At 55.5% G+C, this 12,477-nt stretch overlaps 5 non-coding genes across 5 annotated transcripts; all 5 read left to right on the forward strand.

The window, feature by feature from the left end:
• Positions 1–1,594: 1,594 nt before the first annotated feature.
• Positions 1,595–1,686, forward strand: LOC117311363 (small nucleolar RNA SNORD116). The gene has a single exon (XR_004525574.1). It is a non-coding gene; the product is annotated as a small nucleolar RNA SNORD116 (small nucleolar RNA).
• A 2,409-nt stretch (positions 1,687–4,095) lies between these two features.
• On the forward strand, positions 4,096–4,187 carry LOC117311319 (small nucleolar RNA SNORD116). The gene has a single exon (XR_004525533.1). It is a non-coding gene; the product is annotated as a small nucleolar RNA SNORD116 (small nucleolar RNA).
• A 2,467-nt stretch (positions 4,188–6,654) lies between these two features.
• LOC117311340 (small nucleolar RNA SNORD116) lies at positions 6,655–6,746 on the forward strand. Its single transcript, XR_004525553.1, has one exon. It is a non-coding gene; the product is annotated as a small nucleolar RNA SNORD116 (small nucleolar RNA).
• Positions 6,747–9,155: 2,409 nt separating this feature from the next.
• LOC117311320 (small nucleolar RNA SNORD116) lies at positions 9,156–9,247 on the forward strand. Its single transcript, XR_004525534.1, has one exon. It is a non-coding gene; the product is annotated as a small nucleolar RNA SNORD116 (small nucleolar RNA).
• A 2,466-nt stretch (positions 9,248–11,713) lies between these two features.
• Positions 11,714–11,805, forward strand: LOC117311341 (small nucleolar RNA SNORD116). Its single transcript, XR_004525554.1, has one exon. It is a non-coding gene; the product is annotated as a small nucleolar RNA SNORD116 (small nucleolar RNA).
• The last annotated feature ends 672 nt before the right edge of the window (positions 11,806–12,477 follow it).

Raw genomic sequence — 12,477 nt, forward strand, 5'->3', positions numbered from 1 at the left:
TGGCACAGTATGGTGTCTTCTCATGGGGGTCGATTTGGAGGCCGTGGGGTGTTTTGTCCCTTTCCATCCACGTTCCCCCTGTGCTGAAGATGTGAAGGTGTTCCTCAGTCCATCCTAGCATCTTTACCACACCCGGCCCACATAGCGTTCCCTGAGTATCGCAGATCTTCCCGGAGGTCACTGGGCACAACCATGCGGAAAAAAAGGGAGTCAGCTGCCAAGGAAAGGCTAAAGCTTTAAGGGCAGGAGAGGATGTGTGGTGCGGGGGCCATTTTTCCTGCCAGGCGCTGTTGCGTCCAGACTGTGGTATCCGGTGTGCCTGGCCAAAGGCCAGACAAGTAATAGCAGTTCAAGTGTCTAGGCTGTTGGCTGGGTTCTCGCGTTGCACGGCTGTGGGTAACACGTTGCTTCTAGAAGACCTGGGCCTCACAGTATCTCCGAGGTCACGTCACTGACGGGCCCAGAGTTCGAAAGTGCCAGCCACCACTGCGGGTGACCCAATTGCTGTAACTCTTTGCTCCACCACGTTGGGCACTGGAATGGCTCCCATGCCATTAGGCTGCAAGGGTTTTCCCCACCACGTTTGGCTTAGGAATGATTCCCATGCCACTAGCTTTGTATGTGGTCCAAGGGTAGGTCATCTGTCTTGGCAGCAGCTCAGGAAGTGTGCCTACTGGTGAGTCTCCCTTGATCAGTGCAGGTGTTCCTCACGTGCCCTTTGTCACGGTTCCCTTCGAGCTGCTTTTGATGAAGGCCGTCATATTCGGCCAAGGGCCCTTCCCTTGTGAAAGATCTCTACCCTGTCAGGGCGTGTCAATTCAGTGGAAGCATAGGTGCCAAGGGCCGACATGTTTACCTGAGGGCACTGACTCGAAGTCTGAGGAGGCACAGTTGCCCTCAGTGTGTCTCAGGGGTTCAGAATGACATCCTTTTCCTGTGCAGGAGGGGAGAGTGCTCAGGAGAGGAGTTGCAGGGCCCAAGACTAGGGGCTTTTTGGACAACAGAGGTATTTGTCCTGATGGCCACAGGCTCTGAAGGCGTCTGCTCTACGTTGCTTTCACGTTTGCCTGTGGACACAAAGGCAAGATGGGCAGCAAATAAAATGTTGAGGGGAGATGGAGTACGCATCGATGGGTGGTATCGCCCTTTACCTTGGTGCGCCCGTGCACCCTCGTAAAGCACGCATGTGTTCTCTCACCCCGAGCCAGTTGGAATTCAGGAAAAGGAATTCCAGCAGCAGAGCAACCTGGGGCCATCCGTATAATCCGTTATTCCCGGTGAAGTGAGGAGGAGGAGTCTCACTGGGGTGTTGACGTGCATTCCATGAGGATCCTGATTTAACCCTTGTTGTGGTAAGCAGCACTTCTTTGCTAAACCCTGGAGGTTTCACCACGGGAACTTGTGCAGCGGGGCTATACCCTCACCTTACGGCCTTTTCTCGGGGAGCATGAGCTTCGACGACCTGAGAACTGGCTGCATTTCCTGCCCCAATGGCTCGGCTCTGGCCCCTTCCATATGCTGACATGATTCAGCTCGATGGGAGTCCCATGGTGGAATCTGCATCGTTGCATGTCCAGCGTTTGAGCATGTGCTTGGATCGATGATGACCCCTACAAATGCATTCCTTGGAAATATGAAGAAAATGAGTGAGAAAACCCTACTGTCTCCTCATTGGAACTGAGGTCCAGCACGTAGCTCGCAAAAGGAAAGTAGGGAGAGGTTGACATTGCGTTTGCTGCCGTGTGTGTCCACAGCCACGTTGTTCAAGTGGAGGGTTGTGGCCGTCTCATGGGGAGAAGAGCCATTGGGAAAGGAGCCTGGGATGCCAATCCAGGTGGGAAGGCTAGGGACAGCGTGCCGTCTCTGGGTTCCTTGGTCGAGCCAGGACTTCTGTCCCCTGCCACGGACGAGCACGCGGCTAGGAAAGGAAGCGTGAACCGTTGGTGGTCCTATCGACTGCATTTGAGTTCTACAGGCCGCCGCCACCGGCTACTCGTTGCCTTGTGCCCTCACGGAAAGAGAAGTCTATGCTCAGGGTCAGAGCAGGATTCCTGGCCTAGGGCTGGCTCTTTGTCATGTTCTGCTTGGGAGACCAGATGCAGTTTAGGTTTCTCATGATGAGGGGAGAAATCCAATGGGCCATTGTCCCCGGGCGGTTGGCCAAGCTGATGGCTCCTTCTCGGGTTGTTTCCGGCTTGTGTGTGCTGTGTGAACAGGCTAGAAAATGCCTTAGTCAAGATAAGTCACAGCAAGCTTCTTTGGTGAGGGGTGGCTCTGGCATCTTTCCATGACACGTTGGGATCCCGGTGGAGAGGGAAGGGCAAGGCTACCTATAAAGACACATGAAATGGCTGGCTAAGCCCACATGTCTACTTGTGGGTGGACAGATTGACAGAGGCCATAGGCTTCCAGGAACACTTTTGATATCCCCTCAGGAGCATTTGGAGGCACATGTAGAGAGGGAACACGGGAGAACTTCTGTGGACTGTCCCGCCTTTCTCCCCTCCTTGGTCGATTTACTTCATGGCGGGTCCCTATGCTAGTGAATGGTTGCCTTTGTGGCACAGTATGGTGTCTTCTCATGGGGGCTGATTTGGAGGTCGTGGGGTGTTTTGTCCCTGTCTGTCCACGTTCCCCCTGTGTTGAAGGTGTGAGGGTGTTCCTGAGTCCAGCCCAACATCTTTACTAAACCTGGCCCACGTAGCGTTCCCTGAGGTTTGCAGCTCCTCCCGGAGGTCACTGGGCACAACCATGTGGAAAAAAGGGAGTCGGCTGCCAAGGAAAGGCTACAGGTTTCCGGGCCCGAGAGGATGTGTGGTGCGGGGATCTTTTCTCCTGCCACCCGCTGGTGCTTTGAGACTGTGGTGTACGGCGTGCCTGGCCACAGTCCAGAGAAGTCATACCGGTTCAGGTGTCTAGGCTGTTGGCCGGGTTCTCTTGTTGCGCGGCTGTAGGTAACACGTTGCTTCTAGAGGACCTGGGCCTCACGGTTTCACCGAGGTCACGTCACTGACGGACCCAGAGTGTGAAAGTGCCAGGCAGCACTGCAAGAGACCCAATTGCTGCAACAGTTTGCCCCGCCACGTTGGGCATCGTAATGGTTCCCATGCCATTACCTTTGTGTGTACGACAAGGGTAGGTCGTCTGTCCTAACAGCAGGCCAGGAAGTATGCCTGCTGGTGAGTCTGCCTTGATTAGCCCAGGTGTTCCTCACGTGCCCTTTGTCGTGGGTCCCTATGAGCCGCTTTTGGTGGAGGCCGTCATATTCGGCCGTGTGCCCTTCCCTTGTGGAAGATCTCTTGATCTTCCGGGCGCGTCCACTGTGTGGAGCCATGTGTGCTTAGAGTTGGTGTGTTCCCCAAAGGTCACTGGCTCTTAGTCTGAGGAGGCACAGTTGCCCTGAGCGTGTCTCAGGGTTTCCGGAAGACATCCTTTAGCTGTGATGGAGGGGAGAGTGCTCAGGAGAGGAATTGCAGGGCCCGAGGCCAGGGTGTTGTTGGACAGCGGGGCTCTTTGTCCTGATGGCGGCACGCCGTGAAGGCGTCTACGCCACATTGCTTTCACATTTACGTGCGGACACCCAGGCACGTTGGGCAGCAAATGAAATGTTGAGGGGATATAGAGCACGCATCACTAGATGGTATCGCCCTTTCCCTCGGTGCGCCCGTGCACCATCCTCAGGCACGCGTGTGTTCTCTCAGCCCGAGCCAGGTGGACTGCCAGGGCCGGAATCCCAGCAGCAGAGCAGCCTGGGGCCATCCGTATCATCCATAATACCTGGTGAAGGGAGGAGGAGGAGTCTCGCAGGGGTGTTGGCGCACATTCCATGAGGATCCTGGTTTAAACCTTGTTGCGGTAAGTGGCACTTCTTTGCTAAAACCTAGAGGTTTGGCCACGGGAACTGAAAACCGGTGCTACAGCCTCATCTTCTGTCTTTTTCCTGGGGAACATGAGCTTCGATGACCTGAGAACTGGCTGCATTTCCTGCCCCATGGCTCAGATCTGGCCGCTTCTGTATGCTGACATGATTCAGCTCACTGGCCGTCCCTTGGTGGAATCTGCAACTTTGCATGTCCGGCGTTTGAGCATGTGCTTGGATCGATGATGACCCCCACAAATGCATTCCTTGGAAATCTGAACAAAATGAGTGAGAAAACCCTACCGTCTCCTCATCGGAACTGAGGTCCAGCACGTGGCTCCCAAAAGGAAAGTAGGGAGAGGTTGAGGTTGCGTTTGCTGCCGTGTGTGTGTACAGCCACGTTGTTCGAGTGGAGGGTTGTGGCCGTCTCATGGGGAGAAGAGCCATTGGGAAAGGAGCCTGGGATGCCAATCCAGGTGGGAAGGCTAGGGACAGCGTGCCGTCTCTGGGTTCCTTGGTCGAGCCAGGACTTCTGTCCCCTGCCACGGACGAGCACGCGGCTAGGAAAGGAAGCGTGAACCGTTGGTGGTCCTATCGACTGCATTTGAGTTCTACAGGCCGCCGCCACCGGCTACTCGTTGCCTTGTGCCCTCATGGAAAGAGAAGTCTATGCTCAGGGTCAGAGCAGGATTCCTGGCCTAGGGCTGGCTCTTTGTCATGTTCTGCTTGGGAGACCAGATGCAGTTTAGGTTTCTCATGATGAGGGGAGAAATCCAATGGGCCATTGTCCCCGGGCGGTTGGCCAAGCTGATGGCTCCTCCTCGGGTTGTTTCCGGCTTGTGTGTGCTGTGTGAACAGGCTAGAAAATGCCTTAGTGAAGATAAGTCACAGCAAGCTTCTTTGGTGAGGGGTGGCTCTGGCATCTTTCCATGACACGTTGGGATCCCGGTGGAGAGGGAAGGGCAAGGCTACCTATAAAGACACATGAAATGGCTGGCTAAGCCCACATGTCTACTTGTGGGTGGACAGATTGACAGAGGCCATAGGCTTCCAGGAACACTTTTGATATCCCCTCAGGAGCATTTGGAGGCACGTGTAGAGAGGGAACACGGGAGAACTTCTGTGGACTGTCCCGCCTTTCTCCCCTCCTTGGTCGATTTACTTCATGGCGGGTCCCTATGCTAGTGAATGGTTGCCTTTGTGGCACAGTATGGTGTCTTCTCATGGGGGCTGATTTGGAGGTCGTGGGGTGTTTTGTCCCTGTCTGTCCACGTTCCCCCTGTGTTGAAGGTGTGAGGGTGTTCCTGAGTCCAGCCCAACATCTTTACTAAACCTGGCCCACGTAGCGTTCCCTGAGGTTTGCAGCTCCTCCCGGAGGTCACTGGGCACAACCATGCGGAAAAAAGGGAGTCGGCTGCCAAGGAAAGGCTATAGATTTAAAGGCGGGTGAGGGTGTGTGGTGCGGGGGTCATTTTCACTGCCACGCGCTGGTGCATCCAGACTGTGGTATCCGGTGTGCCTGGCCACAGGCCAGACGAGTCATAGCGGTTCAGGTGTCTAGGCTGTTGGCTGGGTTCTCTTAATTGCATGGCTGTGGGTCACACATTGCTTCTAGAAGACCCGGGCCTCACTGTTTCTCCGAGGTCACGTCACTGACGGGCCTGGAGTGTGAATGTGCCAGGTACCACTGCAGTTGACCCCATTGGTGCAATGGTGTTCTCCGCCACAATGGGCATTGGAATGGCTCCCATGCCATTTGGTTGCAAGGGTTTCCCCACCACGTTGGGCTTCAGAATGTTTCCCATGTCGTTACCTCTGTGTGTGAACCAAGGGTAGGTCATCTGTCTTGGCAGCAGCTCAGGAAGTGTGCCTACTGGTGAGTCTCCCTTGATCAGTCCAGGTGTTCCTCACGTGCCCTTTGTCACGGTTCCCTTCGAGCTGCTTTTGATGAAGGCCGTCATATTCGGCCAAGGCCCCTTCCCTTGTGGAAGATCTCTTCCCCGTAAGAGCGTGGCACTTGTGTGGAAGAATATGTGCCAAGGGCGGGCGTGTTCCCCTAGATGGCACCGGCTCTTAGTCTGAGGGGCCACAGTTGCCCAGAGGGTGTCTCAGGGGTTTAGGAAGACATCCTTCTGCTGTGGTGGATGGGAGAGCACTCAGGAGTGGAATTGCAGTGCCCGAGACCAGGGGGATTTTGGACAGCGGTGCTCTATGTCCTGATGGCCGCACCCTCTGAAGGCGTCAGCTCTATGTTGCTTTCACGTTTCCCTGCGGACCCACAGGCAAGATCTGCAGCAAATTACATGTCGAGGGGAGACAGAGCACGCATCACTGAGGGACATCGCCCTTTCGCTCGGTGCACCCGTGCACCCTCCTATAGGACGCATGTGTTCTCTCACCCCGAGCCAGGTGGAATGCCAAGAAAGGAATTCCAGCAGCAGATCAACCTGGGACCATCTGTATAATCCCTGACACCCGGTGAAGTGAGGAGGAGGAGCCTCACAGGGGTGTTGGCCCGCATTCCATGAGGATCCTGGTTTAACCCTTGTTGCGGTAAGTAGCACCTCTTTCCTAAAACCTAGAGGTTTGACCAAGGGAACATGTGCAACGGGGCTACACCCTCACCTTCTGGCCTTTTCCATGGGAACCCGAGCTTCGATGCCCTGAGAACTGGCTGCATTTCCTTCCCCAATGGCTTTGCTTTGTTCACTGCCGTATGCTGACGTGATTCAGCTCGCTGTCCGTACCGTGGTGGAATCTGCAAGTTTGCATGTCCAGCGTTTGAGCATGTGCTTGGCTCGACGATGACTTCCACAAATGCATTCCTTGGAAATCTGAACAAAATGAGTGAGAAATCCCTGCCGTCTCCTCCTTGGAACTGAGGTCCAACACGTGGCTCCCAAAAGGAAAGTAGGGAGAGGTTCGCGTTGCATTTGCTCCCGTGGGTGTCCACAGCCACGCTGTTTAAGTTGAGGCTTGTGGCCGTCTGATGGGGAGAAGAGGCATTGGGAAAGGAGCCTGGGATGCCAATCCAGGAGGGAAGGCTAGGGAGAGCGTGCCGTCTGTGGGTTCCTTGGTCTAGCCGGGACTGCTGTCCCCTGCCACGGTTCAGCATTCGGGTAGGAGAGGAAGCGTGAGCCCTTGGTGGTCCGGTCGCCTGCCCTTGAGTTCTACAGGCCTCCGCCACCGGCTACTCGTTGCCTTGTGCCCGCAAAGAAACGGAAGTCTGTAGGCTCAGGGTCAGAGCAGGATTCCTGGCCTAGGGCAGGCTTCTTTGCCATGTTCTGCTTGGGAGACCAGATGCAGTTTAGGTTTCTCCTGATAAGGGGAGAAATCCAATGGGCCATTGCCACCGGGAGGTTGGCCAAGCTAAGGGCTCCTCCTCGGGTTGTGTCTGGCTTGTGTGTGCTGTGTGAAAGGGCTAGAAAATGCCTTAGTGAAGATAAGTCACAGCAAGCTTCTTTGGTGAGGGGTGGCTCTGGCATCTTTCCCTGACACGTTGGGATCCCGGTGGAGAGAGGAGGGCAAGGCGAATGAAGAAGACACGAGAGATGGCTGGCTAATCCCACAGGTTTACTGGTGGGTGGATAGATCGATGGTGGTCATAGGCTTCCGGGAACACTTTTGGTATTCCCTCAGGGACATTTGGAGGCAAGTGTAGAGAGGGAACACGGGAGCACATCTGTGGCGTGTCTCGCTTGTTTCCCCTCCTTGGTCAATTTACTTCATGGCGGGTCCCTGTGCCAGGGAATGGTTGCCTTCGTGGCACAGTATGGTGTCTTCTCATGGGGGCTGATTTGGAGGCCGTGGGGTGTTTTGTCCCTGTCTGTCCACGTTCTCCCTGTGTTGAAGATGTGAAGGTGTTCCTCAGTACAGCCCTGCATCGGTACTACACCCAGCCCACCTAGCAGTCCCTGAGGATTGCAGACCTTCCCGGAGGCCATTGGGCAAAACCACGCGGAAAGGGAGTCGGCTGCCAAGGAAAGGCTACAGGTTTCCGGGCCCGAGAGGATGTGTGGTGCGGGGATCTTTTCTCCTGCCACCCGCTGGTGCTTTGAGACTGTGGTGTACGGCGTGCCTGGCCACAGTCCAGAGAAGTCATACCGGTTCAGGTGTCTAGGCTGTTGGCCGGGTTCTCTTGTTGCGCGGCTGTAGGTAACACGTTGCTTCTAGAGGACCTGGGCCTCACGGTTTCACCGAGGTCACGTCACTGACGGACCCAGAGTGTGAAAGTGCCAGGCAGCACTGCAAGAGACCCAATTGCTGCAACAGTTTGCCCCGCCACGTTGGGCATCGTAATGGTTCCCATGCCATTACCTTTGTGTGTACGACAAGGGTAGGTCGTCTGTCCTAACAGCAGGCCAGGAAGTATGCCTGCTGGTGAGTCTGCCTTGATTAGCCCAGGTGTTCCTCACGTGCCCTTTGTCGTGGGTCCCTATGAGCCGCTTTTGGTGGAGGCCGTCATATTCGGCCGTGTGCCCTTCCCTTGTGGAAGATCTCTTGATCTTCCGGGCACGTCCACTGTGTGGAGCCATGTGTGCTTAGAGTTGGTGTGTTCCCCAAAGGTCACTGGCTCTTAGTCTGAGGAGGCACAGTTGCCCTGAGCGTGTCTCAGGGTTTCCGGAAGACATCCTTTAGCTGTGATGGAGGGGAGAGTGCTCAGGAGAGGAATTGCAGGGCCCGAGGCCAGGGTGTTGTTGGACAGCGGGGCTCTTTGTCCTGATGGCGGCACGCCGTGAAGGCGTCTACGCCACATTGCTTTCACATTTACGTGCGGACACCCAGGCACGATGGGCAGCAAATGAAATGTTGAGGGGATATAGAGCACGCATCACTAGATGGTATCGCCCTTTCCCTCGGTGCGCCCGTGCACCATCCTCAGGCACGCGTGTGTTCTCTCAGCCCGAGCCAGGTGGACTGCCAGGGCCGGACTCCCAGCAGCAGAGCAGCCTGGGGCCATCCGTATCATCCATAATACCTGGTGAAGGGAGGAGGAGGAGTCTCGCGGGGGTGTTGGCGCACATTCCATGAGGATCCTGGTTTAAACCTTGTTGCGGTAAGTGGCACTTCTTTGCTAAAACCTAGAGGTTTGGCCACGGGAACTGAAAACCGGTGCTACAGCCTCATCTTCTGTCTTTTTCCTGGGGAACGTGAGCTTCGATGACCTGAGAACTGGCTGCATTTCCTGCCCCATGGCTCAGATCTGGCCGCTTCTGTATGCTGACATGATTCAGCTCACTGGCCGTCCCTTGGTGGAATCTGCAACTTTGCATGTCCGGCGTTTGAGCATGTGCTTGGATCGATGATGACCCCCACAAATGCATTCCTTGGAAATCTGAACAAAATGAGTGAGAAAACCCTACCGTCTCCTCATCGGAACTGAGGTCCAGCACGTGGCTCCCAAAAGGAAAGTAGGGAGAGGTTGAGGTTGCGTTTGCTGCCGTGTGTGTGTACAGCCACGTTGTTCGAGTGGAGGGTTGTGGCCGTCTCATGGGGAGAAGAGCCATTGGGAAAGGAGCCTGGGATGCCAATCCAGGTGGGAAGGCTAGGGACAGCGTGCCGTCTCTGGGTTCCTTGGTCGAGCCAGGACTTCTGTCCCCTGCCACGGACGAGCACGCGGCTAGGAAAGGAAGCGTGAACCGTTGGTGGTCCTATCGACTGCATTTGAGTTCTACAGGCCGCCGCCACCGGCTACTCGTTGCCTTGTGCCCTCACGGAAAGAGAAGTCTATGCTCAGGGTCAGAGCAGGATTCCTGGCCTAGGGCTGGCTCTTTGTCATGTTCTGCTTGGGAGACCAGATGCAGTTTAGGTTTCTCATGATGAGGGGAGAAATCCAATGGGCCATTGTCCCCGGGCGGTTGGCCAAGCTGATGGCTCCTCCTCGGGTTGTTTCCGGCTTGTGTGTGCTGTGTGAACAGGCTAGAAAATGCCTTAGTCAAGATAAGTCACAGCAAGCTTCTTTGGTGAGGGGTGGCTCTGGCATCTTTCCATGACACGTTGGGATCCCGGTGGAGAGGGAAGGGCAAGGCTACCTATAAAGACACATGAAATGGCTGGCTAAGCCCACATGTCTACTTGTGGGTGGACAGATTGACAGAGGCCATAGGCTTCCAGGAACACTTTTGATATCCCCTCAGGAGCATTTGGAGGCACGTGTAGAGAGGGAACACGGGAGAACTTCTGTGGACTGTCCCGCCTTTCTCCCCTCCTTGGTCGATTTACTTCATGGCGGGTCCCTATGCTAGTGAATGGTTGCCTTTGTGGCACAGTATGGTGTCTTCTCATGGGGGCTGATTTGGAGGTCGTGGGGTGTTTTGTCCCTGTCTGTCCACGTTCCCCCTGTGTTGAAGGTGTGAGGGTGTTCCTGAGTCCAGCCCAACATCTTTACTAAACCTGGCCCACGTAGCTTTCCCTGAGGTTTGCAGCTCCTCCCGGAGGTCACTGGGCACAACCATGCGGAAAAAGGGAGTCGGCTGCCAAGGAAAGGCTATAGATTTAAAGGCGGGTGAGGGTGTGTGGTGCGGGGGTCATTTTCACTGCCACGCGCTGGTGCATCCAGACTGTGGTATCCGGTGTGCCTGGCCACAGGCCAGACGAGTCATAGCGGTTCAGGTGTCTAGGCTGTTGGCTGGGTTCTCTTAATTGCATGGCTGTGGGTCACACATTGCTTCTAGAAGACCCGGGCCTCACTGTTTCTCCGAGGTCACGTCACTGACGGGCCCGGAGTGTGAATGTGCCAGGTACCACTGCAGTTGACCCCATTGGTGCAATGGTGTTCTCCGCCACAATGGGCATTGGAATGGCTCCCATGCCATTTGGTTGCAAGGGTTTCCCCACCACGTTGGGCTTCAGAATGTTTCCCATGTCGTTACCTCTGTGTGTGAACCAAGGGTAGGTCATCTGTCTTGGCAGCAGCTCAGGAAGTGTGCCTACTGGTGAGTCTCCCTTGATCAGTCCAGGTGTTCCTCACGTGCCCTTTGTCACGGTTCCCTTCGAGCTGCTTTTGATGAAGGCCGTCATATTCGGCCAAGGCCCCTTCCCTTGTGGAAGATCTCTTCCCCGTAAGAGCGTGGCACTTGTGTGGAAGAATATGTGCCAAGGGCGGGCGTGTTCCCCTAGATGGCACCGGCTCTTAGTCTGAGGGGCCACAGTTGCCCAGAGGGTGTCTCAGGGGTTTAGGAAGACATCCTTCTGCTGTGGTGGATGGGAGAGCACTCAGGAGTGGAATTGCAGTGCCCGAGACCAGGGGGATTTTGGACAGCGGTGCTCTATGTCCTGATGGCCGCACCCTCTGAAGGCGTCAGCTCTATGTTGCTTTCACGTTTCCCTGCGGACCCACAGGCAAGATCTGCAGCAAATTACATGTCGAGGGGAGACAGAGCACGCATCACTGAGGGACATCGCCCTTTCGCTCGGTGCACCCGTGCACCCTCCTATAGGACGCATGTGTTCTCTCACCCCGAGCCAGGTGGAATGCCAAGAAAGGAATTCCAGCAGCAGATCAACCTGGGACCATCTGTATAATCCCTGACACCCGGTGAAGTGAGGAGGAGGAGTCTCACAGGGGTGTTGGCCCGCATTCCATGAGGATCCTGGTTTAACCCTTGTTGCGGTAAGTAGCACCTCTTTCCTAAAACCTAGAGGTTTGACCAAGGGAACATGTGCAACGGGGCTACACCCTCACCTTCTGGCCTTTTCCATGGGAACCCGAGCTTCGATGCCCTGAGAACTGGCTGCATTTCCTTCCCCAATGGCTTTGCTTTGTTCACTGCCGTATGCTGACGTGATTCAGCTCGCTGTCCGTACCGTGGTGGAATCTGCAAGTTTGCATGTCCAGCGTTTGAGCATGTGCTTGGCTCGACGATGACTTCCACAAATGCATTCCTTGGAAATCTGAACAAAATGAGTGAGAAATCCCTGCCGTCTCCTCCTTGGAACTGAGGTCCAACACGTGGCTCCCAAAAGGAAAGTAGGGAGAGGTTCGCGTTGCATTTGCTCCCGTGGGTGTCCACAGCCACGCTGTTTAAGTTGAGGCTTGTGGCCGTCTGATGGGGAGAAGAGGCATTGGGAAAGGAGCCTGGGATGCCAATCCAGGAGGGAAGGCTAGGGAGAGCGTGCCGTCTGTGGGTTCCTTGGTCTAGCCAGGACTGCTGTCCCCTGCCACGGTTCAGCATTCGGGTAGGAGAGGAAGCGTGAGCCCTTGGTGGTCCGGTCGCCTGCCCTTGAGTTCTACAGGCCTCCGCCACCGGCTACTCGTTGCCTTGTGCCCGCAAAGAAACGGAAGTCTGTAGGCTCAGGGTCAGAGCAGGATTCCTGGCCTAGGGCAGGCTTCTTTGCCATGTTCTGCTTGGGAGACCAGATGCAGTTTAGGTTTCTCCTGATAAGGGGAGAAATCCAATGGGCCATTGCCACCGGGAGGTTGGCCAAGCTAAGGGCTCCTCCTCGGGTTGTGTCTGGCTTGTGTGTGCTGTGTGAAAGGGCTAGAAAATGCCTTAGTGAAGATAAGTCACAGCAAGCTTCTTTGGTGAGGGGTGGCTCTGGCATCTTTCCCTGACACGTTGGGATCCCGGTGGAGAGAGGAGGGCAAGGCGAATGAAGAAGACACGAGAGATGGCTGG

Source organism: Tursiops truncatus, chromosome 2 (assembly GCF_011762595.2).
Source record: "Tursiops truncatus isolate mTurTru1 chromosome 2, mTurTru1.mat.Y, whole genome shotgun sequence".
Lineage (NCBI taxonomy): Eukaryota > Metazoa > Chordata > Mammalia > Artiodactyla > Delphinidae > Tursiops > Tursiops truncatus.